The following is a 6,029-nucleotide window of genomic DNA, read 5'->3' on the forward strand; positions in this document are numbered from 1 at the left end:
CACATCCAAAAGATGCTCTATTGGGTTGAGATCTGGTGACTGTGGGGGCCATTTTAGTACAGTGAACTCATTGTCATGTTCAAGAAACCAATTTGAAATGATTCGAGCTTTGTGACATGGTGCATTATCCTGCTGCAAGTAGCCATCAGAGGATGGGTACATGGTGGTCATAAAGGGATGGACATGGTTAGAAACAATGCTCAGGTAGGCCGTGGAATTTAAACGATGTCCAATTGGCACTAAGGGGCCAAAGTGTGCCAAGGAAACATCCCCCACACCATTACACCACCGCCAGCAGCCTGCACAGTGGTAACAAGGAATGATGGATCCATGTTCTCATTCTGTTTACGCCAAATTCTGACTCAACCATCTGAATGTCTCAACAGAAATCGAGACTCATCAGACCAGGCAACATTTTTTCAGTCTTCAACTGTCCAATTTTGGTGAGCTCGTGCAAATTGTAGCCTCTTTCTTCTATTTGTAATGGAGATGAGTGGTATCCGTTGGGGTCTTCTGCTGTTGTAGCCCTTCCACCTCAAGGTTGTGCGTGTTGTGGCTTCACAAATGCTTTGCTGCATACCTCAGTTGTAATAAGTGGTTATTTCAGTCAAAGTTGCTCTTCTATCAGCTTGAATCAGTCGGCCCATTCTCCTCTGACCTCTAGCATCAACAAGGCATTTTCGCCCACAGGACGTTTTTCCCTTTTCACACCATTCTTTGTAAACCCTAGAAATGGTTGTGCGTGAAAATCCCAGTAACTGAAATACTCAGACCGGCCCGTCTGGCACCAACAACCATGCCACGCTCAAAATTGCTTTAATCACCTCTTTTTTCATCTTTCCCATTCTGAATTCAGTTTGAAGTTCAGAAGATTGTCTTGAACAAGACCACACCCCTAAAGGCATTGAAGCAACTGCCATCTGATTGGTTGATTAGATAATTGCATTAATAAGAAATTGAACAGGTGTTCCTAATAATCCTTTAGGATTATCATATTTGTGGCTACAGACTTCATTTGGACAACTTTAAAGGCGATTTTCTTTACATATTTGTATCTTGGCTAAATATTGTCCCATACTAACAAACCATCCTACATCAATAGAAAACCTAATTATTCAGCTTTCAGATTTTATTTAAATTTCCATTTTCAAAAAATGGCCTGGTTTTGTGGTCAAAGATTACATTTAATGTTGCCCAAAGACCAGTCAGCTTCACCCAATGCCAAGAATAAACCACTGCTCCAAAATCACATTACCATTTGTTTCTAGGGTTACAAATCCTTCTCTCCTTCTTCACTTGGTTTAGGTCTACAGAGACAGTGGACCTTATTAGACATCTCTGCAAATGTGCCAGATTAGCAATGACCGATATTCAAATCCTTAAAGGGTTGAAGATACAAAAGAATAAACAGAATTTAAAAGAAGACAATCCAAAAAGGAATTACACTGATGGGAGCACATTAGGCAAAGGATGTTTGTTGCATGCGGATGGAAATCACAGAGCATGACCGCACTGTTGACATTGGGTTCGACATTGACAGCAGGACCAATCAAAATGCACCATCAGCTGAATCCCAAATGAGAAGCACACGGTCTTGACTGACAGCTGTAGAACGAGCAAAGGGAAAGACCGACATCTGGAGAGAAACCTGTAAAGAGAGAAAATTAAGTAGAGATAAGAGATGTGTGCGGGTGTGTGAATGACCCATAGATGGGAAAAATGCAAAATGTGCGATGGAAAACAGGTTAGGGGTGCAATAATGTAAAAAAAGATTTTTTTAAATAATTTCATTGCTGCTGTGTGTGTTGCAGAAAGATCCTTTGAAAATAACTGAAGAATACACATTGTAAAAAAATGCTGGATTATTTCAACCCAGCATTGTGTCAGAAAGGGAAAACCCAGCTGTTGGGTTAAATTAACCCATAAAATGTTTATACTTTTTCGTCTTTTTCACCCAATGCTGGGTTAAAAGTGTACCAAAGTTATTATCATAAACTGAACATAACCTCCCTTTAAAGGCGGGGTGCATGATTTTTGAAAAACACTTTGGAAAAGGGAGTGGGGCCGAGTACCGAAACACACTTGTAGCCAATCAGCAGTAAGGGGCGTGTCTACTACCGACATCGTTGCCCGGATTGCGTATGTGTGGGGTGGGTCTATCAAAAGGTCCAGATTCTATTGGGGTAGGGGCGTGTCTCTTTAGGTGATTTCAAATATCAACATTGGCTTTCAGAGATAAGTTTGTGGGAAACTTTACACGATTTTCCGTATTTTGTGGTTTTCACTTCTGTGGCAACGCTGACAATTGCGCAGTTGCTTGTGACCAAACATTGTATTAGCTGACTGCAAACGAAACTGAACTGAGTCGTAACATGCATCCTGAACAGCAGTAATGTTTACACGTAGGCTTCACAGATAATGGGTCTCATCAATGAAACACGAGCAGAACAATTTTGTGTAAATCATTCGTAAAGACATTTTGGCGTAAATTTTCGAATTGATTAAAAAAAGCCATATTTTCAAAATGTTAGTTAGTTCTCCCCATCATGTGTAAATGGTGCCTTAAACATTAAAGTGCACCTATTTAATTGCTAAAAACAACATTACTTTTGGTATAATACAATATGTTCGCGTGGTTTATGGTTAAAAAAACACTTTATTTTTAACATACCGTACATTTATGATGTAAACGAAAACTTTTATTCTGCTATAGATTAATCATGATTAATCGTTATGCATCCCTAGTATAGAGGGTTTTTACAGCACCTCATCAATCCGGAGGTCGGACATATTGGCGATACTGAGTGTAAACAATGCCATTGAACCGAACGGACCTCGCACATTTTCGCTGCTGAAAATGGTCAATTACTGTCATGTTTGGGCTGTACTAATCACTCGGACCGAGAAAAAACATTTGGAGTACTACAGACTGTCAAAAGTTATAACAAACCAAGAAGAAGAGTGCAAAAAAAAATAAAAACTGTCAGAGGAAAGAAGGCGCTTGTGGTAGGCCAAACAACCAGGATTTCCAGGGCAAGAATGTTGACAACATTCGTGTTCGTTCTTCCCTACCCACAAGTTTTGTTTCTCATGAATCTAAGGCCACTTAAGGAATAAGTAATAGAAGTAACATTTTAAAAAACATGTGTAAATCTTGTACTGATAATGAAATTAAATAAAAATCAGACTTTTAGCCAAGTAAACAGCAACTAAGATATTAAGAAATGGGAATAACAAACACAAATGTTGTCAACATTCTCAGTCCACGACCAAAGAGCCAGCTCGTATTGATCTTTAACCGCCTAATAACTTTAGTTTATCAAAATATTGCGCCCTTTCCTGCTTACCAAGTCATTCTCTGTATGATTTAGCAACTACCACAAGCTTTTTCTCTGGTTTCTACATCATAAATTAGTAGGACAATGTCTTCTATACTACTTTAACCATGCAATCCATGCTGTCGTTTACATCCGAGTATCTTCAACATGGCTGCGCATCCGGGTAACTGATCAATGACCATGACATAGATGAAAACACTCCATTGTTTAGCTGTTCTTGTTATTGTTGTAATTGTTATTCTTTAAGCAACGTTATAACAAAAAATATTCTCAGTTCACACATATTGCTTACCAGTAAATTACTGGTAATCTTACATCTCTTACTGGTAAATTGGCAGAAATGTTTTGTTCAAACATGATCTGTTAACTGCAATTTTTATTCACCAGTAAAGATTATATGTGTGAAAAAAATGACTGATACAACTTGTTTTAAGATAACCCTAACCCTTATTTCCACTTTCAAATCCAGGATTATTTCAAAACCCTTCAGATCTGTCCAAACTCTTCAGCAAAGCCAACTAGAAAAAGACCCCTAACAAAACTTCAACAAAGCTGACATTAGTATTAGTACAGTGCTTCAATGCACAGTTAGTGGCTAAGACAAAATTGGTTTGATTCCCAGGAACTGATCATCTCAAATGTCAGTTTCTTTTAATATCTGTTTAAGAAATCCGAAATACAAAATGTACTATTTTAATATGTGAGCCTGGACCACAAAACCAGTCTTATGTTACACGGGTATATTTGTAGCAATAGCCAACAATACACTGTATGGGTAAAATTATAGATTTTAAAGGCAATTTTCTTAATATTTAAAAATATTTTGCACCCTCAGATTCAAGATAATCAAATACTTGTATATCTGCCAAATATTGTCCTATCCTAACAAACCATACCATACATCAATGAAAAGCAAATTTATTCAGATAATGTATAAATCTAAAAAAAAAAATTTACCCTTATGATGTCCAGGGTCACATATAATAGTCACAATAACTTGTTTACAGATTGACCATCTAAAAATGAAACGCTAGAGAGATTTGACTTCAGCACTATGGTACTAACTAAGCAATAGGTTGGCCTGCTTGGAATCACACCAGGAGAAAAATAACAAGCGTTATACAATACAGTTACACAAACACACCCATACACACATTCTCGGAAGATGTGTTGAAACAAATGCTCAGTATTTTTAGAAACCACCAGAAGACCAAACACACCAAACAAACATGGGTATAGCTAAAAGCAGCAAACCACTACACATATACATTGTATTTGTTGACATTAGGTCTATGTCACCAAACACACACACAACAGCAATGGACCCATCAAAACTGTCTGACATCATCAAAATCAAACCCCAGGGCTGCCGCAAAACACACACACACACACACACGCCTAATGGCAACAGAGCTGACATTCAGCAGAGTTGCATCAGGACAAAGGAGCGATCTGTCTTCTCCTCCCTCCATTCGACCCTCGGCTCTTGTTCTCACATGGCAGGGATGTCACTGGGAGCTCCAAAACAAGAGATGCAGGGAGAGAGAGATGAAGAGATGCAGAGGAGGAGCACAAGATGGAGAAGAAAGCCATTGTTCGGCCTCAAAGATGAGTTATTGTGCCGCGGGACCCTGTCCGAGAGTAGGAGTGAAGAATTGGAAGGAGAGAGACAAATTTCAGAGTCGTCCCGCTGTCGTTCGTTTCTCTCTTCCCCCGTCGAAAGAAAACTGCTCTCGTTTCACCATTTCAAATACACACTTGGTCCTCAGGGTAGCCAGAGGCTTATTTACCCTGAGGAAACACATATTTTGCTAGAAAGACCTTTGAAAGCTCTTACACAGTTATTGTGGGAACATAACCACATTCACATATTCTAGTTTTCTTTTCATAATAACACAATAATAATAATTTCATAGTAATTTTCATATTTATGGTGATAAATCTTAAAGCTAGAGTGTGCAATGATGCCCTTGAGAATTGCATGCAACTATGTCGCAAGTTTGTGGAGAGGATTTTTTGTTTGAGCAATACTCTTGTGCACAAAGTAGAGACTTAAAAATGAATGGTTTACCGGTTCTGGTGTGAAAGAATGGGACTGAACAAAGCCCAAATCTGAATCCCACTAAACACCTTTGGGACATTGCAGCAATGCACGACTTTTATACTGATGTTCTTGTCTCTCAACGGGAGTGAATCCTTGCACACGTTTCAACATCCGAGGAAAACTGGAATAATAAGAGGATAATTTAGGAATTAATGTTTTTGGCATGCATTAGAAAGCACATTTCGCTTAAGACATACAATTAAAAAAATGAACCCACCACACTGTATTAATTAATTGTGACAAAGAAAATAGTAAAAAGGTTATTTATTCACACCGCAGTGCATGCTGAGAATCCTGGATGTGATTTGAAATTTGTTTATACCCAGCATGCATTACAGCATTTCTTTTTCCACTATTGTTAAGAATCATACTCTGATTCTAGATGTTTGTGTGTCACAGTGGTTTCTTTTTTTATGTGCAAATTGTCTTAAAATCTGTCAGATTTATAACATTATTAACAGAAAAATATACTTTTGATCAAACAGTGAATGCATAAATCAACTTACTAGCTGATGATCTTAAACAGATAGGATAGGGGAGAGGGGGAACAACCTAATGCTTTTTGGTTTTGGCTCAATCATTCAAAA

General features: G+C 38.2%; 1 long non-coding RNA gene across 1 annotated transcript; it reads right to left on the reverse strand.

Moving 5' to 3' along the window:
• Positions 1-1,255: 1,255 nt before the first annotated feature.
• LOC135744034 (uncharacterized) lies at positions 1,256-5,035 on the reverse strand. The gene is made up of 3 exons (XR_010530654.1): positions 4,835-5,035; positions 1,445-1,648; positions 1,256-1,307 (listed from the first exon to the last, which is right to left on the reverse strand). It is a non-coding gene; the product is annotated as an uncharacterized lncRNA (long non-coding RNA).
• Between the last annotated feature and the right edge of the window lie 994 nt (positions 5,036-6,029).

Source organism: Paramisgurnus dabryanus, chromosome 6, assembly GCF_030506205.2.
Source record: "Paramisgurnus dabryanus chromosome 6, PD_genome_1.1, whole genome shotgun sequence".
NCBI classification, from domain to species: Eukaryota; Metazoa; Chordata; class Actinopteri; order Cypriniformes; family Cobitidae; genus Paramisgurnus; species Paramisgurnus dabryanus.